Here is a 24,986-nt window from a genome sequence, read left to right as displayed (position 1 = left end):
CTCCAATTTTCAGGACAAATAACTTAACCTCCTAAAACAAGAGAGAAAGGAGTAGCAAAAATACAGACTGAACAGTTTTACACAGACAGCTCAGTGGAGGCTGTCATTCATCTTGCCTCCAAGTACATATCGATAAACTGCTCCCACAAATAGGCTTCACTTAGCTGACGTCCATATTTATTGCCCTGTCAATTTGAAGGCAAGCAATAATTTTTTCTTGACTGTTAATGGCAGATAAAGGAGGTTCTCTGCAAGTAATACATCACAGAGGATTGTTTTTCCTTTCATCACATTGCATGGATATCATTACAGGCACACACAATTCAAAGATGTCAGACACAATTCATGGATGTCAGTCAATAATGCTTTGTCACAAAAGGGAAGAGGCTCATTCTGTTCAGAGTGTGCCACATTGAGCAAGCTATTTCACTCCAAGTATTCCCTCCCAGGAGTGTTATTGTTATGTAGTCACCTCTAGAAGCGCCTACAATATGGTAGGTGCTCTCCAGACAGAAGATGGTCTGCACCATGCAGCTTACAATCTAAGGATTGACACACAAAGGGGAGAGGAGAGGGTCACATGGGCTAGAGTTGGCCATGTCTTAGTAAAATAAGGTTTGGTGCAGCTAGATTTCCTGTAGCCATCATGGTCTTTGAGGAGGACCTCGCTATGGAGAGGGGCCCTGGGGGCTTTGCACGCCTAGGGTGTAGCGTAGGAGAAGACATTTATGTGAGACGCTGCTAAAATGAGCATATCAGGCTGGGGACACTAACGGAGTGGAAGAGGTGGTGAGAGGGACAGAGCAAAAGTAGTGGGCTCTCTCTCTGAGGAATGCCTCCTATGCTAGTAATGACACAGATTCGGAGGCCTACCATGGCCAAGGAGCTGATGTGCAGCCAGCCTCTCACTCCACAGACATGTGGAACAAGTGTCACCAGGACTGCAGCCTGCAGGTCACTTTTTCAAGTGTTCTCCCAGGCCATAGCCCCTGCATGCACGTAACATCCCAAGGGATAGAAGCTCTGTCTTGCATGGGAGTAGGAAGCAGCTACAGTCCAACCTTGAAGGAGTGAAGCACTGAATGATCTTAGGAACCCCAGGAGAGAACAGTTTTGATGGGCTATATGGGGGAGTGCCAGGTAGCCACCCACCCCTTATCCTGGCCATATCATATCCCTCCTATGGAGAGAGGGCAAGATGAGATGCTAGACGCTAGAAGGAAAATGACCAGTGTGGGGTGCGCACTTACCTGCACAGAGAGATGTATGTGGTGTCTTGGCAAAGAGGAGAGCTTCGCAGCTCCTGGTGAAGCCATTTGGGGTTGAGAGACTCAGCCCCTTGCAGGCTGGGCTGAGGATAAAGAAAACCAGCCTTCTCCATGCTGCTGATTTCTTCATTTTCTCAGAATCCTTCCAAATTCCAGTGTTCTCCACCTCCGGGGCCGTCGTCTCTGCCTCATGCGTTCACTGCCAGAGGCTCTTGCTGCCGGGGGGGAGGGGGGCGGGAAGGGGGAATGGTACAAATGGCACTTTCTGAAGAAAGACTGTTTCGAGTAGATAAAGAGCTGTCCATCCCATTCCTTCCAGCGTTGGTGCAGGTCCCCATCACAATGATACAAAAGAAGCCCAGCATTAGAGCCAGCCAACAGGCGCACCGCGGGGGGGAGGGGGAGGGAAATAAAAACAAAGGGCTGAATGCAGCGTCTGCCACCCCACACCTTCTTCTGGCAAATACGATCCCGGGTCCCAGCTGTTCGTTAGCTAGGCCACCTTCTTTCACAGCCCATGTCAGGCCTCCCTCAAAAAGGACTGGTTCATTCATCTCTAGCAGCTCTCCCGCTGGCCTGCTGCCAGGCAGCCCAGGCTTGGCCTGGCCAGTTTCCTGTCATCCATTACCAAGCTGTGCACGATTCGCCTTTTCTGCCACCTCCAGGCGGGAGCGTTCCTCATGCAAGGGCCTTCAAGGCACTTTCCTAGTTTCCTCTTGGGGTCACTCTCAGGTGCTGGTCTCTGGTGAAGTTCGCAGGTGAATGCTTAGCTCCATGCTTCCATTGCTCAGCAGTTGGGTACCCAGCTCCTTCATTGTGAATCTGGTGGAGTCTGAAGTGCAATTTACAAGTAGGGACTCTGCCCCCTCTCTTCCTTCCTCAGATATGCTCTTAGCACATGGCTTCCAGTCTTCCTAATGAGCTATTAATGAGAAGTCAATCATTTATGTAAATCAGAAGCAAACATTGATTTATTTCAGGCTATAGCAATTAATCACCCCAGTTTAAATTGGTGACGGGCCTGAGCCAGGACAGAGCCCAGCCCACCCCTGAATTTTCAGGGTATTCATGTCTCCAGTCCTCATATTCAGGCCCAGCCATTCTTGCCTAGATGCTTCCCATCCAACACACAATCTGTTGGAAAAAAGCTCCAGCAATCACCACCAGCACACTGACAGTCCCATGTGTTCAGGTTGAGGCAAGCTGCACGGAGCCCATTTGTGCATGTCTAAGTGGGTATTCTTGGGTGCAAAGGAAGTAAACTTGCTATGCAAGTACCCCCTCAATCTCTTAAGAGCACAATAAAAGTGGCTACTATGTTCACCGCAAGCTTCTTTGACATCCACAGGACAGCATAAATCCCAGCAAAACAGAGGCTGAGCCAATAGATCTGGGCCAGGTCTCAATGTCTGTCCTCTAAACTTTTCCAGAAACAAACAGAGCTTAGTTGATATTCAGGTGAAGCAAAGACAGTGGAGGCGGCCAACTCTTCTCCCCAGGGCAATGCAATCAGTCCCTCTGCCCTCCCCATTTGGAAATGTTAATTATACTTACAGCTAGTCAGCACCTCCTGGTTCACTATAGCAACCATCCTCTGGCATTAGCTCATAGGAAACACTCAGGACCAGATCCTCAAGCAGTGTAAACTGGCATAACTCTGTTGATTTCAGTGCAGCTACCGCAATTGACACCAGCTAATGATCTAGCCCCCAGAGTAGGTCTATTTCATGTAGGTCAGAATAGCCCAATGCAAACGGAACGCACTTTAAACATTTGTGCAGCAACAGCAGCACCTCATTGTGATGAACTCAGCTAATATCATGTTGATATCAATTTTGTTGTACTTCACCGCCTGAGTTTCTTCAGACCCTTAGCCATTGATGAGACTGAAGACATGTCTTTTCTTCATATTTTAAGTGTTCATAATTCCAAGCAACCCATTTTCAAGAATATCTGAATCCCTAAGCTTCACAAAAAAAGGAATCAGAAATAGAGAGGGCCCCATGCCATCACTAAAAGAAAAACAATGACACACAGGTGTGATATTTCAGAGTAACAAAGCCATAAAAAGCAGTTAAAACCCTCCAACTGCAGTTGCAGAAACATTGTACGTTCATCATCAATTGCTGGGCTTTTTTTCTCTAAAATTACCCACTAACTGTTTTCTGATTGCATCACTTTCAGCGCTGACCATAATCCAAAGCATAAAACACTTGCTACCTGTAGATTTGTTTGCAAAAGCATGTATGGCTGTGTTTGTCATCAACTTCCCTCTCCCCCCACCCACACACACACACCCCTCTGCCAAAGAAGACCAGAAATGGCTCTAAGTCTTTCCATTCTGTACTGATCTATCAGCTAGGAAATGGAAGCACATGGCTCCCAACAGATCCCTTATCTTGTAGTCCATTTTGTAGATGAGAGATCGCTCCATCTTTACCAGTTGGTCAAAAATATACATATGTATTTACATGGAGATCTTTATGACTTTTTCCACCTCACCAATTTGCATACCCTGATCTTTTAGACAAGTCACAGAAGTCTAAGCGAAACAAACCTAACTTCAGTCAGGGTGGCCTTTGGCAACTTTCTATCACTAAAGCCATTTTTGTTTCCTCTCAAACAAAAGGAAAGCACTTGGATTTCACATGGGGGGCAGTCTTCATTGAAGTCTGCATTCCTTCAGTGAAGAGCCGAATTGTCCTGAGGATTTCATAGCTGCTGGACACTGGGAGAGGATGTGCAAAGCAAAAGAGGAAAGAAAAAAGCAAAAGCTTGAAAAGGCCAGCAAGAGAGCTAATTTTATATTTTATTTTAGGTTGGAGCGAAGTTAATTCTCCCATGTCTCTTCATACCCCTGTAAGAACTACTGCACCAAAACAAATATTGCAAGCCATTATGTAACTGGCGGAAATGATGTTTCATTTCTGGCATCAGCCCTTTGTTGTCCATTTAAGGTTTTCACATAAACTCTTTCAGTGAGACACAGTGGCCAATACTCTTCCACCTAACTATATAATCCCTACCCTGAGGGGAATAAAGTCCACCAGCATGGAAGGAGCAACAGTACCTTAATTATAGTGCATGAGAAGGTCAGTGCCTTATTTCCAATACTGAATACTAACTGAACTCAGTTGGCAGAAGCCAGGTTTAAATAACAGAGTGACAAATCCAGCTCATAAATGAAATCAGACCCACAGTCCTTAGGTCATGCTGCTGGGAATTGTAAGATACCACTGCCAGGTTTGCAAAGAAACATTGGCCTACTTAGGCAATACTTATTTTTCCCATCACCAGATCTTTACCTCCTGGAGTTTGTCCTGTTGTATACTTGCCAGTTCATAACATACATGGTGTTGTAGCCATGTCAGTCACAGGATATTAGAGAGATGAGGTGGGTGAGATAACATCTTTCATTGGATCAACTTCTGTTGGGGAGAGACGCTTCCAGAGAGCTCTTCTTCAGGAATTCTCTCTTTTGACCCAGAGCCCAGGGCCAAGTATTGTAGTGTCTGTGCAAACAAAGCTCCTGCCCACACAGAAAGATTTGGCCCTAACTATGAGGAGCCATAATGCTAGAACCTGGATCAGCATGTCCCTAAGTGACTGCCACATTCACACCACCACAGCAGTGTCCAATGAGTGGTGAGTGGCCAAGCACCACTGGATGTCCTGCCCACAGAGGCCCTGAGGCCTTAAATAGCATGCCTGGGCCAAATAGTAGGAGGCTGTCTGTGCAACAAGGTAGGTCCCCAACCTGCTGCAGAGATGGACCCTACTTTTTCCAGTGTCCCAGCCTGGTTCCTGCCTCAGACCCAGCTCTGTTCCTGCCTTCCCTGACTCCAGGTAACCCAGGTCTGACTCTCGGCTCAGATTCCTGGCTCTGACCCTCAGTTCCATTTCCCTACTCTGACTCCTGCTCCAGCCATTGGGCTTGACTGCCCCTGCCCCACTCCCTGACACTAACTGGCATCAAATGCCCATTGACGCCAGCAGGAGTTTTGCTCACTTTTAAAAGGGCTAGGACAGCAGGATTTACTTCACCAGCTTTAGTAACTTAGGTCTCAGTTATCATCCTGAGTACAAACCTCTTGGGAAAGGTAAACTAAGACTGTGAGAAATAGCAGTTGCAGCAACTTCTTGGCAATGCCAACACTTGCTTCAGCTGCAGGCAGGGATTCCAGCCACACGGGGTGACATGAAATTCACAGAAGATGGAGCTTGTGCCCTTCTCTGACAGGAGAAAGTGACAGTCCAGCAGCTCAGAGAGGATTCAAAAGCTCACCATTTGGATTGGGAAAGAAGCAGGAAGAATCAGCAAACTCAGGAAGTGCAGCAGTGCCTTAGAGAATCACTGTCTTGGCTCATGAAAGGCTTCTAAAGTTGTCAGCAGCGGAAGAGACTCTCAGTGATCCAAGCTTGCCTAATTTTATGTGAAAATAATACAGGAAAACATTGGGATCAAAAGAAAAACATCAAATGGGAACATCAAACAAATAAAGAACAGTACCCTACCAACTTAAGAGCATCTTAGAACAAAGTGATGATTTAAAAAAATAAAACCCCACATACACAGAGATGAGGAGTTGGAAATTCATAAACTTGGAGCCAAAGAGGCTTGATCCTAATCTGAAACACTGAGGCAAATGTATCAAATCTACGTGCTGAGAACAATATGTGCAGGTAGTAAAGAATCCATGGACACACCTGCGGGGCTTGGACTTGATCCATTACCCTGGATCTCCACAGAATGCATTCTACTAGCTGACCTAAAGGAGAGCTCCCTTAGCTTGCAGCAGTGGCAGGGCCTTCATCCTCTGAGGACCAATAGAGGGCGACACCACTGACACAGACTAAGCCAGTCAAACAAGTTCCTCTGAATATCTTGAAGGTTTTACTAGATATAGGAGAAGTACTTGAATACATCACTAGATCTGCATATAAATTTTTTTTTAACTAAAAGGACATTTCCGCCAAATCAAAAACATTTACAGAAAATTTGTTTTGGTTGGAATTTTCTGGATTTTCAATGAAAAGCCAAAAAGAACCTTATGCATTTTTTGGCCTTTGAAAAAACTCATTTGTTTTAGCCAAAAGTCAATTATTTTTTGAGCTTTAAAAAAAGTTGTATTGGTGGGTGGGTGGTTTTATTTATTTATTTACTAGGTTTTTCAAACAAGAAATTAATGGGGAAGTTTTGGGGGGAAATGAAATTAAAACAATTCCTGCAATTTTTCTGGCATTTTTCATCGTGTCTACTCTGCATCAATTGGTGGGCTATGTCAGAAAGATTAGTCCTCAGCCCTACCACTCAACAGAAAAAGCCCATATCAGCAGAGAACCCAATCATCCAGTGGGCATGGAGACTGAACTACCTTCTCATCCAGGCATACTGAAAGGACAGATGGTATATTGGGTGCATGACTCTGAAAACCAGAATCACACAAGATTAAATAGGCAGCATTACAACTGATTGAACTATCCATTCTGAATAACATTTGTCCTGAATTAGTCCCTGTGTCGGTTAGAAATTGATTTGTGAGCCAACCCTTTGAACTTATTCAATAGTGGAAAGAATTTGCCAAAGAGATTGGATGGATGCTTTTTGGAGGTTGGGCTCAACTATTCACTATCCGTGTAGCATAGCTGGTCGTGAAAGTCATATGGTGTGGTTGTTGCTCCCTGACTGGATTTTTTCAGCAGGAGAACAAATAGCACAAAGCAAACATCCAGTATAAACCTTTTCTTGTGCTAAAATTAGTGAAGGTTTCAGAATTGGCAAACATTTTCCACAGCACCTGGCAACTCTCTGGATACTCACAAATAAGGAATAGTGTGACAATACAAACCACAGCGAACTGAATGCTGCCACGCATATCAGGGCTTGAAGAGTGACTAGTCTGAGCTCTAATTCAATGCAAAGCAATTCAGGTTCTTATACCCGCTTCTATACCTGCTATATTGCTAAGGCTTCAAACTAGCCTCCCTTTACAACACAAAGGATATGCCCAGTGCTGGTTATCTTCCATAATTCCTACTGCTGGTCTGAGTTTTAATTTCTCTCCAGGGAAATCAATAGCAAGCTCTGCAATAAGCAGTCACATATTAGCATAAGCAAAAAAAAAGAAAGGGCTAGAAATGTAGTGCCCAAATTCTCTGAGAGTCCACCAAACACAATGATCTGGAAGTTTAGGCATAAATAGCTGTGGGCTGTCCTAGATGGCCCATACTTGCAAAGATCATATCAATGATAAATAAAGTGCTGCAGTTAGAGGGAGCTTTGCTGAAATGCTCAGCTGATACTACAGAACCATCCTGAGGCTGAACACAAAGGTCTGGATCCCTCTTTGCAGGGATCCTCCAGACCAGCCTTCCTATAGCACAGAACAATCAATATTCTCCTACTGACCCTCTTCGTGATACATCCTGCGGTGTTACAGATGCCTGGCTTCCTAGGGTCCATCTAATCTGATAGGATTTCAAAGTCAGAAAATACAAGGATGCAAAATCCCGGACAAGGCATTTGGATACAAATCCATCAGAGAGCTTGCAGTCCCTTCTCCCCGCCCCGCACCCAACTCAATGAAGAGTATCACAGGCTATGTGCTAAGAACTTGATGTGTTACTGTTTGTTCATTAATTTCAAAAGGTTAGCAATTAAACTGTCATCTTAGGCCAAACCAAGCTGATGAAAGTTAGAAATTCTTTCAAACGGGCAACATTTATAGGGAGTATTTGAACATACTTGAAGTTAAGACTTGATAGTAACCATCTTTTTTGTAACCTGCCTGCAAAGTAGAGGTCAAGCAGCATTAAAACAAAGTACTTTCATGAGACCTAGACATTTTTCTGTATCTATAGTAATGTTGCTTTGAGGATGTGCGTGTAATGTTCCAAAATACTGTAAGAATGTTAAACTCAACATATGGCTAAATGTATGTGTTTTGTTGCTTGAAATCATAGGAATAAACATATTCAAATCTAAGGTGCAAAGCAACTGGTCTCCAACAGACTGTAAATAAATGGGTCAGGGTATAATCAAAGCCAGAAATATGAGGCTAGTGTGGGGAAGAAGACAGAAATACCTGCTGCCCATTTCTGGTAACACCTATAGATCCAGCCCTCCCAGTCCTGCGGGAAGGATGCGTCTCTTTCTTTTAAGCAAATGGAAACTTTGTTATTCGATGGAATGTTACATTTTAAAGGCCCAGACTAACTGGCTGATCCAATCTAGTGTGACTAAAGTTGGTTTTTGGTTTTTGTAGCCACGCTGATTGAGTTTTTAGTCTTTGAAAACCCAAGAACAGGGCTGGATGGAATCGAAATCCTGTTTTTTCCAAACTGCCAAGATCTGGGACATAGAAGGATCCAGCTGTCCTTCAGGGTGCTAGTTTTTGTCTAGATTGAGGGGCAACACTGTTATCTTTCAGGCTATCCCAGTGTGTCAGGAGGCGACATGTTCCAGGATCAAGCCCCCCTCAGGTTCCACAACTCAGGAACCACGGCAGAAGAGACAGTCCTCAAGGAATCCAGCCCTGATTTTACACAGACCCCAAATCCATTCCAAGATAGGGGTTGGCAAGTTTTCACTCAAGCAGGTATATGTCCTTTGAGGGCAACTGTACTCAATAAGCCTGAGAGTGCCTTTACTCAGGGAGCGCCGAGAACCCTGGAATGGCACGTAGCTGGATCCCCCTAAGTCACAAGAGCAGGGAGCCATTGTCCCCATGGGAAGCACTGAGCAATGGGACATGGAGAGTTCACACGCCCATCCTCTCATGGCAATGTGGATGGAGACACTTCCCCTGCAGAAGTCAGTGGGGTGGCATTGGCAGGACTCTACCTGGAGCTTTCTAGGGCCAGTTATTTCAAATCTCCTCCCCTTACTTTTCCTGCTGAAGAACAAGTTACTTTAAGAGGCCTGTATTAAACTTCTCTCTCCTTGCATTACATTTTGATTGGTTTCCCCCATTGCTGGAGTTCTGAGAGGGTCAGAGGATTACTGTGAAATGCTGCTGTGAAGAGACAAGTGATGGTGCAGGGACAGTTAACCCCAACATCAAACAGGACTGTGAGAGGCTGGGAACAGTCATTAGCAAGATGTGCAAGGAGTTTTTGCTGTTTTTCCTTCTCTTTGTCCTCTGAACCTGCCACAGGGCACCTTCCATCCTCCTCCCCCGATCCCCAGCAACGTCTACAAGGAAGGACACACTGAAAGCAGGAGACACCTTCTGCCTCACCTCCACTTATTGGCGAGTCGCCATCCCTTTCCCCTTGCAAAGCTTCATTACCACTTCACAACCTTCAGTGGAGAGAAAAAGGTTGCAGAGCTTTATTTACCACAAGTACCATATCGGAATTATTTACTACAACCAAAAAACCCAGCTCTGGACATATCCCCACCACCACTGGCTCTGGAGAGGAGATTCCCAGTGGCCCAACCCCAAAACTCCACAGGGTTTCTAGATGGTACCTATCACTGTGGTATCATTAGAGATTCATGGATTTTCCAGCCAGAAGGGACCATTAGATCATCTGGCCTCCTGCATTACCATAGAATTCACCCAGAGATTCTGCATCAAGTGCATAACTTCTGGTTGAACTACAGCATGTATTTTAGGTTTCAGAGTAGCAGCTGTGTTAGTCTGTATTCGCAAAAAGAAAAGGAGTACTTGTGGCACCTTAGAGACTAACAAATTTATTAGAGCATAAGCTTTCATGAGCTACAGCTCATCCAATGTTGATTTAGACTTCAAGTGATGGAGAGTGCATCACTTCCCAGGAGAGTTGTCCTAGTGGTTACTTAACCTCACTGTAAAAAATATGTACTTATTTCTAGTCTGAATTTGTCTAATGTCAGCTTCCCACCCCTGAATCTTGTTATGCCTTTTTCTTCTAGATTAAAGAGCCTTCTACTGTCCAAAATTGTTCGCCACATAGGTACTTCTAGACCAGGGGTGGCCAACCTGAGCCTGAGAAGGAGCCAGAATATACCAATATACATTGTCAAAGAGCCACAGTAATATGTCAGCAGCCGCCAGTCAGCTCCTCCCCACCACTTCCTCACCGGCAGCCCCACTGATCAGCGCCTCCCGCTCCCTCCCAATCAGCTGTTTCGTGGTGTGCAGGAGGCTCTGGGGAGGAGCGAGGGCACAGCAGGCTCAGGGGAGGGGGCGGGAAGGGGTGGAGTGGGGGCAAGGCCTGGGGCAGAGCCAGGAGTTGAGCAGTGAGCACGCCCCGGGCACATTCTAAAGTTGGTGCCTGTAGCTCCAGCCCTGGAGTCGGTGCCTATAGAAGGAGCCACATATTAACTACTGAAGAGCCACATGTGGCTCCAGAGCCCCAGGTTGGCCACCCCTGTTCTAGACTGATGAAGTCCATGTCATGCTCATAAGGTACTAGATTGACAACTCGGGAGAGGGAAGGCCGATGTTTCTCCACAGAGCCCAGGTGCAATCAGAGCAAGCTTCCCCTACTGAATCCTGAGCGGGATCCATCAGGACTGGACTAGAGGGGAGGAAAGGCTGAAAGAGAGAGAGAGAGAGCCACAAAAGTAAAGGGAAGTCAAGGAGAGGTGATGAACAAAGTTGGGGATGAGGAGAGGCCCTTGACTTTTGAGCATGGAGAAGTCATTTGAAACTTTAGCAAGAGCAAGAGCTGTGTCAGGGGCAGGGAGCAGGTGGTCCAGGAATGAGCCAGATCAGCAGCTATCAGGGCAGCCATTGTAAACAGCCCACGGGAAGCTCTCCGAGGTTAAGGCAGATGGGTCAATAACTGGAGGATATGATGGTGTCAAGGGTTGGTTGTGAAGCTGAGGGACAATACCAAGTGCTCTGAGGGGAAGGAGGGAGGTCAGTCTCTGGGGGGAGATTGGATGTTTTTCCTAGAATGTACACACTGGTTCAGCAGCAAGTTACTGGGGGATGCCAGAATCACCGGCGGACACTCTATGCCCCATGATCATAATTGCTTCCCTCTGGCCTTAAAATCTATAACTGAGACAAGGAGCCAGTTGGAGTTGTTGTAAGTGGGGGGTGAGAGCCATCTAAGTCAGCACCTAGGTTCAGAGCAGAGACAGGAGGGAGAAAGTCACACCAGAACTTGTCGGTCTTCACCTTGAAGGCAGTGATGCCCTGGACGGAGAGGGAAGGAGGCAGATTAAGGCGTGTAAAGGAAGGGAGATGGTGGAGGAAATGGAGCTGCTCAGTGAACCAGGGGGCAGCTCTGAATTCGTAGTGGAAGGGACCCAGGTAGTTTCCCTGTGGAGGGGTCCAGCAGTGCAGGAGCAGAATAAGAGAGTGTACAAGGGTAAGATGCAGAGTGGACAGGACAGACAATGCTAAACATCCCTAGGAGAGTTGTCCTAGTGGTTACTTAAGCTCACTGTAAAAAATATGTACTTATTTCTAGTCTGAATTTGTCTAACATCAGCTTCAGGATGTGAGCAAGGGGCAAAGGAGTCAAAGCTGGAGGAGAGAACAGAGCTGGGCAGGCTGTATTTTTGGCATCTAAAGAAAGCATATTTTGAACAACTAGGGAGGGAGGAGGAATCAAAACTTCCTTTACTCCTCATGGCACATTTTCCTCCCCGCTGTGCTGGGCATGTGCATGATGCACCTTTTAGGCCATTTTACATTAATTTTTGCAAGTTTATTGCTAGCATGACTCATAAATGAATAGTGCGCACATACCTTCACGCACACACCATCACCCTCCAAGCCTTCGCTCGTTTGCAAAGCTGTCACGTCCTTGAGCGAGCCCGAGCAGAGACGCAAAGTCTCCTACCAAGCAGAAGGGCGCCTTGGTGACCAATCTGCACACTTCTTTACCTTTGCAGCAATAAACGGACAGCCTCCACCAAACAGCTGCTGCAAATGTCACCTCTTTGGAGACAGAGAGACACGGCAGCTGTTTTGCAGCATGTCGGTGCCATGAACTGGGATACAACATGGTGGTTGCCCGGGAATTCTTTCCCCTAAAAGCACTTCAGCTCCCTTTGTCACCAGCCACTGAAACATCAGTCCCGTTGTTTCCCTTGCAATATTGCAGCAGCATAAAGAGTGGCAGCAGTAGGGAATGGGGACCCCGGGATTCTTTTTTGGACGGGCTTGTGCCACGTATCTTCCATCAGATAAGAGTTATTGCCTTGTGGTCACTCTTGCACTGTGGTTCTCAAGTTAATGCACTGTTGTCTGATTCACCCATATGGCACATGGAAATTCTTATCTCAAAGGCCTATCGTGTACTTTGATTTCTGCATATAAACAAGCTATGATGGGGTGGACTAGGCCGAGAGGCCCCCTGCTGGAAGCCTTGGGGTTCTGTTACACCAGTTCCAGGAAAGGAGCAGCAGAGCTAAGTCCTCCAAGCAGCCAATCAGAGAGACTTGCAGGGAGCAGCCAATCAGGGCCCAGGAGAGCCATATAAAAAGGAGCTGCAGAGCTAGATACAGGTAGTTTCTTGCTGGAGCCAGAGGAGTGTAGATCAGGGGTTCTCAAACTGAGGGTCGGGCCCCCTCAGGGGGTCATGAGATTATTACATGGGGGTCTCAAGCTGACAGCTGCACCCTAAACCCCGCTTTGCCTCCAGCATTCATAATGGTGTTAAATATATAAAAAGTGTTTTTAATTTATATGGAGGAGGTCACACTCAGAGGCTTGCTGTGTGAAAGGGGTCACCAGTACAAAAGTGTGAGAACCACTGGTGTAGATGATGCTTCTGGCTGGCCGAAGGGAACTGCAGCACCATGGACAGCTCAGTTCTGTCAGAGACTCGGGGAGCGAAAAGAGCCCTGAGCTAACGGTGAAGCATCGGTGAAGGCTGGGACCATGGGGAATTGGGCCAGGGAACCAAAAACAGTTTATTAAAGGGACACAGTGGTGCCTGGCTGCTATTCTTAGGGTCCCTGGGCTGGGACCTGGAGTAGTGGGTGGGCCCAGGTCCTGCTCATAGTCCACTGGAGAAGTGACCTACAGTCAGACAACAATAAACCCCAGAAGAGGAACTGAACTGTGAGAGACCCAGCTGAAGAGCTAGGGCCAGAACAGACCAAGAGGGCAAAGCCCTGGGGATATAGTCCGATACCAGGGCCAGGACTGTTTAAAGACCACAGACACACCCAACCAGAAGGGTGCTCATGAGAGGTGGGTGCCACACCGTTACATAAGCCTATTAACTATAATCTCTAGCTACATGCACCCTAATCAGGGATAAATCCTATCATCTCCACCAGACTCCCAATGGCCCAAACCACGCAATAACCCCATCAAGCCTGCCTAAGGAATGCAGATCATTAGCAAAATGAGTATGTCCCAGAAGCAGTTATTCATTATTTGTATTATGCTAGCACCTAGGAACCCCAATGTAGGATCATGGCCCCACAGCCTCATGTGTTATACATATATGTAATAAAGAAGATAGTCCCTGTCCCCAGAGAGCCTACAGTTTACATGGCAGACAAGCCAACAGCAAGGGTGCAAGGGTGAGGTAACAAAATGAGCAGTGTTGAGTAGAGAAGCCGAAGTTCCTAACTCAATCCATGCTGAATGGCCATTAAAGAAAAGACACAATGGCCAGGGAGAGCCTGTGTCCTCACTGCTTTCCACTGGCTATTGGTCAATAATTATTTGATCATTAAGGTGATTTACTCCTGAAAGGTGCCAAACTCATCACCCTAGAAACCAAACTTCTTTGTCAATCCCTGGAACAAGCCCCAGTCCGTCTCATTCCTTACCTAAAGAGCAAGAAGGTCAAATCAGTCTATGGCCCATTCGCAGCTGGCCTCTTGTGTTGAGGCGCCCAGCAAGCCAGCTGTTCTGTACCAATTATGGCAGCAGGTTTTGTAACATGCACAACTTCCCAGTTAAGGACTGGGTTGAGACCAACCAATTTTTTCCACTTAAACCACCTGGCAGCCAGAAGCCCTTATGGAACGAGTGACCTAGAAGTGATGGGTAACCCTCAGAACCCTAGCTCCTCAGCCAGCCAGAAACAAAAGGACTCAACATTTTAAATAAAAAGGAAAGATTAAACTAGTCAATGGAAACAATATTAGTTACAAACTTTGACCCCATTCATTTAGCAGAGTGTTTGTGAGCGGAGCCAAATTTTCTTCACATATCTTTGTTGGTAGTCAGGAGCCATCAAATTGCCTGGGCAATGCTGCTCCTTGAACACAATGGAACTGTCTATCATGAGGGGAAAGGTCACCTGTGCAGGAGACAGATCTGTGTCGGGGGTCAGTCCCGGACCGAGGAATGAACTCCCACAGGAACTAAAGGCCATCGCAAGCCTCATCACCTTCCACTCCAAGCACAAGGCACATTTCTTCATTCTGACTTCTCTGACAGACACAGAGCAGTGTGCGTATTTTACTAAGTCCCCATGAATCAAAATCCTACCCAAACAAAACACTCCACTGTGCACCCACTTCTCTTCCCCTTCCCCTCCAGGAAAGAGGATGAGAGAGAGAATGAATCACATATGACAGATATCAGTCACGTCACTTCATGCAGGACAGAGATGCTCCAATATTGTAGTGCTGAATGGGCCTAAGAACCTCTATCAAATAAAACAGAACCTTTGGAGAAAGGGGTAGTAGCTAAATAATGACCCAGTTAAATTGAAGATGATCAAACTTACGGGTGAGTTAAATATTCCTCTCAGGAAAAAAGTTCCCATCCTAGGTCAGGTGAGTGGAATGATGGGGGGAAAGGATTCTACTTTCATTAGCGACTAGGATACTTTGCAAGTAAGGATGCCTTGAAAGCTTTAATACAGCCATGTACAAACCCTAGGCAGAGAAAATGTGGCAATGCGGTGGGAAGTGATGGAAGACTGGTCAGAAATGGGTTTTGTGAAGGTAACTACAGTTATGCAGAGCTAAAAGATTTGCACCTTTTGCGGTCATGGAAGAGCTGTGTGGTCCAGGGTATTGTCAATGTCTAGCATTCAAGTCATGAGTTAGGCCCCCAAAATCATGATATTTTAAAAATAATACAGTTGGGTCCCTTGGTTTTCACATTTGAGTCTTTAGGGTTTACAGTTTCACATTTTTTTCACAACCATGAGGGCTGGAAATGCATGTTTTATTAGTAGTAGTTAGTGGTATCTCCCCCTATGTACCAGCCACTTTTCCAACACTTGAGGATGGTCCATGCCACAAGGAACTCAGAATCTAAGGAGCTAACTTTGAAAAAAAAGGAAACCTGAGAGTCACACATAATCACATGACTCCAGGAGCTGAGGCTTCAAGAAAAACACCACATATCACAAGAGTTTGCAAGAATGAGCCTAGGACATTGCACCACATACTCTAGAGTTCCAGTCTGGTCTTTGCTATTTACTCCCTCTGTGACCTTTGTCAAATCCCTTAATTTCTATTCCAGCATTTCCCCAGGCAGGAGAGGACTGACATTCAACACATGGCTGAGGAAGGAGGGGACTCATTAAGAGAAATCCCTTTGAAGGGAAGCAAAGCAAGCTACACAAGGCTTATGGGTGAGTGAAGTTGGGGGAGAGAACCAACATTCACCTTCCTGGTAACCTTCTCAAAAACGTACACTGTCCTAGAAGGGGAAATGGCCTCCGAGCCAGCAGCTGGGGCAAGTACAAGCCCTTACTTCCTCTCAGATCCCGCCTAATGGCCCTGACATGAAAAATATTTGATTAAAGAAGAAGGAGGGATCAGGGACCCCACAGTGTGTTCTCTAAAGCCTGCTCTCTGATATGAGTGCTAGCCTGACATCAAGGTCTTGTACAGCAGTGGCAACATTATACATTATGCCTGCCTGGGGAAATGGAGAAAGTATGACACAGACCCATCGCCTTCTGAGCAGCCGAAGTGGTATGTGATATTTATGGCCTACATCTCAATTTGGGACCTAGGCAGCAGAGCTCAGGGGCACGAATAGCCCAGCGCAGGCAGGGCACGCTATTTTCATTGCTCCAAGTGAATTGCACTAGCCAAATGAGACCCACCTATTCCTCAGGGTTCTAGTCTCCCCATCAGATGCATAATTGCAGCACATTCAAGAGGAGCCAACAGCTGCAGCACGAGTCTGTAAAAAGCTGGCTGTGCTTGTTCCAATTGTACCCAATTGCTGGGATGCAATGACTGAGATCTGCAGTGGGCAGTTTAAGTCTCGAGTGCTGTCAGGCAGGTGCTCCTAACAGGGAAGTTATTAGCTTCTTCTCTGGAGACACTTCTCTGATCTCATCTCTTTGCACTGCTCATGGTCCCATTATGTCACCCTTCCCCAGAGATCTCAGCACCTTCTTCCAAGCACCCCACACCTCTTGGAACCCCTTTCCTACCCTTGTCTGACAGGCCATCATCCTCTCTTCCTTTGAGGCTCTACTTAAACACCTCACTTCCAGCATGGTTATAGGCTTCCCCATAAAGACACAATAGACAACAGAAACCAGGGGAAATTAGCAAGATGTGAGCCATCTATCTCCATCCCAAGAGCTGGAATTGGTGTCTTACACACCTACCCACACCCTATCTAGGCATTTACACCACATTCATCCACGTGGTAAATTTCACCACTCAATCACTTTGCTTCTGGTTGCCTCCCATTCCCTTACCTCCATCTGTAAATTGTCTATTTAGATGTTAAGCTCTTCAGGACATAGTCTCCTGTTCACTGTCTCTAAAGCGCCTAGCTCACTTTGGATCCCATATAAATGTCTGATGCTATATAAATAGCAAGCATCATGGGGTAGAATCGTACATCCGATAAACGTGACATTCCCGTCCCCTTCTGTCTTTCATGCTTAAGGCAAGAAACCACTGTCATCTCCTGAGATATTTATCGTCAGCTATGCTGAGCCAGCTCCCACCATGTTTGCACTCTATTGCTCCTAGAACTGATAGATTGGCATGTTTCATGCCTATCAGGAAGCGCTTGCTATTGCAGATGCCCATTAAGGGAGTCACCCATAGGCACCAGTTGCAATGGTACCTCCTAGCGGATACGGTGTTTAATAAGTCTGTCCCTAGAAAGGTTATGGATGATGAGATTTAGCCAATGTAACTAACGTATAACTCCAGCACAGCAGGGAATCTGGTTTTCCAAAGCACAGGTTCTTTTTCTTTAGTAATAGCCGCTCCTTTGGTGTGGATAGTAAAATACCAGACAGGATGGGCCATCCCTCTGCCCCACAATTCCTCTGTTCCACTGTGTATATTTAGTGTTATTCCAGCTATTGATTTCCCCCCTCTCTCTCCTTCTCCCACCCCCGCCCTTCTCTCCTGCAACTTCACCTGAAAAAGCAAGCATTATTCACAGACCTGGATGGCAAGTTCACTCTAGCAGCCTTTGACCATTGAAATTATTTCAATTGTCTCCTCAAATGTGAAATACTCCTGGCTAACTGTATTAATCTGCACAATTAATTAGCTGTTTTATTTAATTGGGAAAATTAAAAGTGGAAAAATATGTAAGGTTCTCCCACACAGTTCCTTAATGGTCTGAGTGATAAAAAATAGCCTACTAAAAAGGCTCTTAGAAGAATATAGATTGGAAGTCAGCATCAAGCAAACCTTTCCCTCATTTGTAGCATAAAAAAAGTAATCACAGAATCATTGCAAAGTAAATAACTTTAACACAGTCTAGAATTACTTTCAGTCACTTCATAATCGCTTATCCCTGCTGAGTGCGAGTTGCAATTATGTCTCAGTAAGAGACAAACCATTCTGTCCCCATTGTGAGGGGAACAGGAGATGAGCTTTGCTCTGACATGGAAGACACCTGCTGGAGTCGGTACACTATTTAGAATGAGGAATGATTGTTTTCATAAATAGGCATGTTAATAACAGATTTTTGTGACCCAATGAGTGCTTTCAGTTCTGGGTGACAATTGGTTTCTATGATCCCTCCAGACGCCCCAGCCAAGATCATGGCCCCATTGCGCCGGCAAAATTGCAAAGTAACAATGTTTCTCTGAATCATTTTAAAAGAGATTATGAAGGATAATCTCCCAAAAAGTCTCGTGATGGATTTCCATCAAATCTGTTTGCTGTTTACCCATCCATGAGGCTTTTAAAGCTGACGTGGATAATGAGATACTGTGTGCGAAGATTAAATAAACTCATTCATAGTACAGGAATAATAATACTAGGCCATATTTTTCAAGCATGCCATGTTTCCAAAATAGTGCCACTGCGAACAGATAAGTGTTTTGATTAATGCTCCTTCTCGCTTCATTTCAGATTAAGAGGCTCCCCTTTGCAAACTCCTCCACTGTGACATTCAGCACAATTAAATTTGTTTCTGCTTTTGTCCTTTGGAGGCAATGAGAGCTAATCAGGTCTCTACTCATTTAGACCCCTTACCTAAGGGATCAGGTCCTGTTTCCTCTAGTCAGCAAGAAGGTTTGGGCTGTTTCCACCCCCTGCTTCAATGGACATTTGGCTGGGATGTGCCGTGGGAGCTACTGGCTGGATTTTTTAAAGATTTAAAGTAGAAAAATGGATGAAAGCCAGTTGAAGATAAACCATCCCTTGTTGTAGGTCAGCCTAGGCTGGTACTTTCAAAGGAACCTGTTAGGTGCCCAAATACCACTGAAATTCAAGAGGACTTGGATGCTTAACGCCTGTAAAGTCATATGCAAATCTCAGCCTGAGCTTTTAACCAAGTTTCATTTTAAATAGAGTCCTAGACGAAGAGACCACCAGAAGAGGCCAGAAGAGACCACCAGAGCATCCAGTCGGACCTCCTGTATATCACAGGCCACTAACCCCCACCCACATGACCCTGAATGGAGTCAGATCACCTGGAATAAAGTCTGACTGCTGTTTGGAAACTATCCTAGTGTGTGCCAACGGCAGACTGTAGAAGTGTCCAAGGTGCACCAATGCATGCAGCCCCTGCAGTAGCAGAGAATTAATTTGGTGAGATATATCAAGATGATCCTTGCAAGAGACCTGAGCCCCATGTTGCAGAGAAAGGCAAAAAACAAAAACTCAAGGTCAGTGCCAGTCTGACCAGGCTGGGGGAGGGGGAAGGGACGAGAATTCCTTCCCAAATCAAAAAGTGACAATCATTTAGACCCTGAGCATGTGAAACAAGCCAACACTGGAGAGATACCACTCTGTACTTCTTCAGAATACCAGTCCACCCTGTCCCAGGGTTAGTAACAAAAACAGATGGTTTTATTACTACCATTTTCAGAGAGAAAGGGCCTGGCCCAGGGTCAGCTAAAACAGGGCTCATTTTAAAAATAAATGTTACAAAACTAGGGTCCAAAATGAGGCTACTCATATGAATAAGGGATCAGGAAGCGCCTAGTCCTTCCTATTCAGGTAACGTTTGTATACGATGCTTTGTGAACACAAAGGGCTCTCTCAATGTGGCATGATTTTGGCCAACCCATTTAAGAACAAAGAATATGCTCAATATACACATACCAACACACTTAAAAAAATGGACTTCAGGAAGTAAAATTTTTGTACTGTCAGGAGGGGGAGCGGGCTGTTTTCTTTGGTGATTGTTATTTTTAGATTACTATCAAAGACTAAGGATTAAGTCAAACCATAAACTGCCTGAAGAAAGGCTGTGTTACTCTAGGAGATTGTTCGCAAAAAGAAAAGGAGTACTTGTGGCACCTTAGAGACTAACAAATTTATTAGAGCATAAGCTTTCGTGAGCTACAGCTCACTTCATCGGATGCATTTGGTGGAAAAAACAGAGGAGAGATTTATATACACACACACAGAGAACATGAAACAATGGGTTTATCATACACACTGTAAGGAGAGTGATCACTTAAGATAAGCCATCACCAGCAGCAGGGGGGGGAAAGGAGGAAAACCTTTCATGGTGACAAGCAAGGTAGGCTAATTCCAGCAGTTAACAAGAATATCAGAGGAACAGTGGGGGGTGGGGTGGGAGGGAGAAATACCATGGGGAAATAGTTTTACTTTGTGTAATGACTCATCCATTCCCAGTCTCTATTCAAGCTGGAGATTATTGTAAATCTGCAGGGCCACATTATTCACAGTTACTGTGGTGTGGATGACACTAATTATTAGAGCACTTTTCTGTGCTTGTTACAGCTTGTAAGTGTACAACACATCTTCACAGTAACCGCATCTGAGACAACTAGCTCCCAACCACCATTCTCCGAAGGAGTCACACATGGGAGTTTTTGCAAGTTAACCATGAAAGGAAAAAAGAAAAGGAGTACTTGTGGCACCTTAGAGACTAACAAATTTATTAGAGCATAAGCTTTCGTGAGCTACAGCTCACTTCATCGGATGCATTTGGTGGAATCACCAAATGCATCCGATGAAGTGAGCTGTAGCTCACGAAAGCTTATGCTCTAATAAATTTGTTAGTCTCATCCGATGAAGTGAGCTGTAGCTCACGAAAGCTTATGCTCTAATAAATTTGTTAGTCTCTAAGGTGCCACAAGTACTCCTTTTCTTTTTGCGAATACAGACTAACACGGCTGCTACTGTGAAACCCATGAAAGGAAAAGGTCTCTGATCCAGTGAATGGAAATAGCCGAACAGTGAGAAACAGCACCATCCTGAGGACGGAGGAGCAGGGTGGGCATTAGAAATGGACAAACCTGCCCCAGCTTTGCTGCTGACTTATTGGGTGACCTTGGGCAAGTCACTGAACCTCTGTGCCTCAGTTTCCCCAGCTGGGGATAATAATTCTCCCCTACCTTAGGCGAGGGGGGATTGGGAGGATGAATGAATTGATATTTGCCCAGAATTTTGAAGAGTGCTGAAGTTGCATCCACTTACACCAGGTGGGAATTTGGCCCACACAGCACTGTTTAAGCGCTAAGTATAATTATGTTCCCAATGAAAACTAGGCTCATTTTAACAGCTGTTGGCTTCAGTTATTTGTTACTCCAGCTAAGTCTCCAAACTCACAATATGGCCAATCCCAAGTACTGAAAAATCATGAGTGAAGACCCCCAAAATTATGAGATTGGCTTAAAGATCATGAGAGTTTTTGTTGTGTTTTGTTTCCCCTTAATACATGTTGGGTCCTTTCTTTGCTTTCTGGGTTTTGAGCCTTTTGGGGAGGATCAGGTCACCTTTTCAAGCTTTTCTCTGCAGCCATGAGGGCTAGTAACATTTCTTTGTAATGGAAGCTGAGATTTTTATGTAGTCCCTTGATCACAGGAACTGGGACTTTAAGAAAAAAAACCCACCAACTATTGCAACATTCACGATAACATCACAAGAGTTACTGGCAATGCTGTCATACAGCCCTATGCTCAGAGGTGCATGTCACCCATCATTAGATATGGGAAGGCCAAATCTTGAGAACCACCAAGCAGCCAGAACTCCAGCCCAGTGTGATTTTTTCAACAAGCTCACCAGTTCCCCTCACACTTGAGACAAGTTGTGATTAAAGCACTGGACTGGGACCTGGCCGATCAGAGTTCAGTTCTTGGCAACATCAGAGCCTCCCTGTATGACCTTGGAGGAGTCATTTATCTCTGCTTTAGTTGCCATCTGTAAAATGGGAATTATAACAACACTTCTTTTCCCTAGCTTTTGTCTGCCTTGGCTGTTTAGATTGTAAACTCTCTGGGGCAGGGAGAGTCTGTACGGAGCCTAGCACAATGGGATGGCAATCTCACTTGGGGACACATGGTCTATCATAATACAAGATGATTATTTCTAGTAGATTGGATGCAAGAGCCCAAATTAATCTACTGATTTCAGTGATGTTATACCGGGGAAGAATTTGATCCCAGATGTTAACAGACATCCCTGTAGACTCAAAATTTCTTCAGCTCCAACCTTGAGACACAACAGAAATATTAAAGAAAAAGCAATAGTCCAACTCATATAGAAGTGTGCCCTTAAAAAGCAACAGTCAAAAGCAGGACTTTCAGAAGAGTAACTCTACTAGTTTTACGTATGATCAAACATTTAATGTAATAGGCTGCCGGGTGGGAGGAAGGGGGCGACAGTGCATAGAAGGCAAAATTTTATGCTGACCTTTACAGATTTGATTTTTCCCCCAGCCCCCAGCCAAAGTGAGACATTTGTCATCGTTTTCAATAAGAACTACAGCCGAAGAGAAGACAGTGGAAAGTCCCCATAACTAGACAGTGTTGTTTTGTGGTAGGATAGCAAAGCAGGAGGCAGCCTGCAAACATACCCTCCTATATGGTCATATGAAAACAATAAGAAACCCAAGCTGGCTGCAGAGCACCAGCTCCTTCCTAAAGATATACTACCTGGTGGGGAGTTTACTGTTGCAAATTCAAAAGGCAAATCAGCCTGGCCTCTGATCCACAGAGCCCTCAGAAGGGATAATTAAAACTGACAGAGAAGGCAAGGATTGCATAGTGTTGACTGTTTCTACCCTACTCCCACTCTGAGCTTTCTATTTCTTTTCCCTGACAGCCGATTGAACCATGCTCATATTGAACCAAGCTCTCCTCGGAAGCCAGCTGTCCTCCTACACAGCTAGCAAGGAGCAACAAGAGCTAGGCATTATAGGTACTTCAGGGCAGGCTAATTCTCAACATTTTGTGCCCTTGCTACCCATCTTGCTGCATGAGCCAGGCCTCCTGCTGGAAGGCCCCATCACACCCACACGGGGGAAAGAATAGGAAACCAAGCTGCAGTGCCTGCTCCTGTAGATTCAGAGGGGGGTCCTGTCACCGGGTACATAACTCACCACTGCTCTGGCGCCTCCTCCGGGTCACTCTGGGGATTAACGCTTGAGGTTGACACCCCTCTTCTGCTGCTTGCTCGCCGTTGTTCTGTCTCTCTCACAGGTCTGCAGCTCCTCTCTCGTCCCAGGAACCACAGCGTCCTCTTTGTGACTCAGCCCTCCGGCCGGGCCACTAACAGGTCTTCCCTTCAAGAGTAGCAAAGTCCTTTCTCCCTAGGAGTCCTAGACTGTCTTCCCTCTCACTGCACGAGGTGCCACTCCCTCAGTGGCTGGCAGGGGAACCCAGGCCCACCCTTTACTCCAGGTTCCAATCCAGGGACCCTCAGCTCAGCAGTTCTGGGCTTTCCTCTCCAAGGCCTCACTGCTACCTACCTCACCTGGTTCCCCTTCTCTCTCTGGGTGTACTAGTTCCAAACCCTCTTCCCAGGCAGTGACGATGATGACGACGATGACTACTGCTGCTGCCTGCCACCCTGCAGCCTTTCCGAGCAGCCCGTCTGTTGCTAGATACCTGGCTTTATACAGACCCTGCCTGTTCCTGCACAACTAAACCTGCTTCCCGCTAGTTCCCTGCTCCCTGGGTTTTCCTCCAGGTGCAGGCTGTGGAGTTAATTGTCCTGCCTGGCCACCTTAACCCCTTTCAGTCCTGTGTGGGGTGGTCACCCCATAACAGACCCACAGTTAGCACAACTGCCATGGCCGCCCCCCTTCACTGAGTATCGGTAAATATCTGCCGCAGGCAAAGTTGGATAGGCTGGATTCACCAATTCCTTACTCCAGATTTGAGCAGTGGTGGATACATAGATTTCAGCAGAGTCACACCAGCATGAAACAGGACTAAGCCATGGGCGAACCCAGCCCTGGGACTGGTTTACTCTGACCAGCCCTATGCACAGGCAACTGGCGATTCTCTTCACACTTAGATCAGTCTTACATCATGTATCACTGTTGAATCCGGAGGAGAAATACTTGATTTACCAGTGGTGTAAATGAGATCAGAATCAGGCCCATTAAGCTGTTTATAAGCCAGTTTCTTGCATCGTTTTACATATGAAGGAGAAGTGGGGAGGAGGGACGAGCTGCTCTGATTGCAAGATTACGGTTGTAATGTAAACCAGCGCCAGAGGATTCAAAGTGAAGGTAGAAACTCTTTCCTTAACAGTTATACTGAAGCAACGCATAGCCCAGGTCTTTAGAGCCAACGCTGGAAGATACTAAGCTCTTTATGGGAGGTGCTAAGTGCTTTCAGCTCCCACTCAGGCATTGGGGGCACAATGTTTGTCACAGAACCAGGCCCATCCACTAGAAAATGTCACCAGTTTTTGAAATGTCTGTACTAGATAGCGGTAGGCGTAATAGCAGAGGACTGTAAGCTCTTCGGGGCAGAGACAATCTAAATAGACAAGACAAAGGGTGGTAGGGGAAACAGCCATAAAAGGCCCAGCTCCCCTCGGGCTGCTCAGTGGTTGAATCCGGCCACATGACTCCACAATGGCTTATCTGCCCCTGGAAAGCCAACCCAATAAGACACCAAGAGGCCACTGAGTGTACATCAGGGCCAAGGATGTTCCAACAGGGGTTTGAAGTGTTGCATTCGCTCAGTTAAGAAAGCCACTTGGGTTACTTTCCTTGCACCCCTGTAAATGCAAATGGCCTGAATAAGTTAATAAGGAAGAACGAAGCCTAAAGTGGCAGGTCAGTGTCTCAGGACAGCCTCAGTTTACACAGTCCATGTCCATCAGCACATGTCATTAGGCCCTGGGAAGATGGGAAGCAGAAGTATCACATTGGGATTAATGAACCCAGAGCTCTGCAATGCAAACTAGAAAACTATGGCTTAGCTCCCTAAATGGGCAAACCTGGGATTTTAAACAAAGGTCCACACAGCAAACAATTGTGACAAATGGTGGGAAAATTATCGCAGAGGAAGGCAGAATGGGTGTCACCGAAATAAGAATGGCACGATTCCACCCTGGGCCAAACGTTCCATTTCTAGGCACCCATACAGCCGGGATCTGGATTGAAGATCTGGATTTTTGTTTAAATTAATTCCCAAGTT

The sequence above is a fragment of the Dermochelys coriacea genome, chromosome 15 (genome assembly GCF_009764565.3).
Source record: "Dermochelys coriacea isolate rDerCor1 chromosome 15, rDerCor1.pri.v4, whole genome shotgun sequence".
Lineage (NCBI taxonomy): Eukaryota > Metazoa > Chordata > Testudines > Dermochelyidae > Dermochelys > Dermochelys coriacea.
This window is presented reverse-complemented; position numbering follows the sequence as displayed.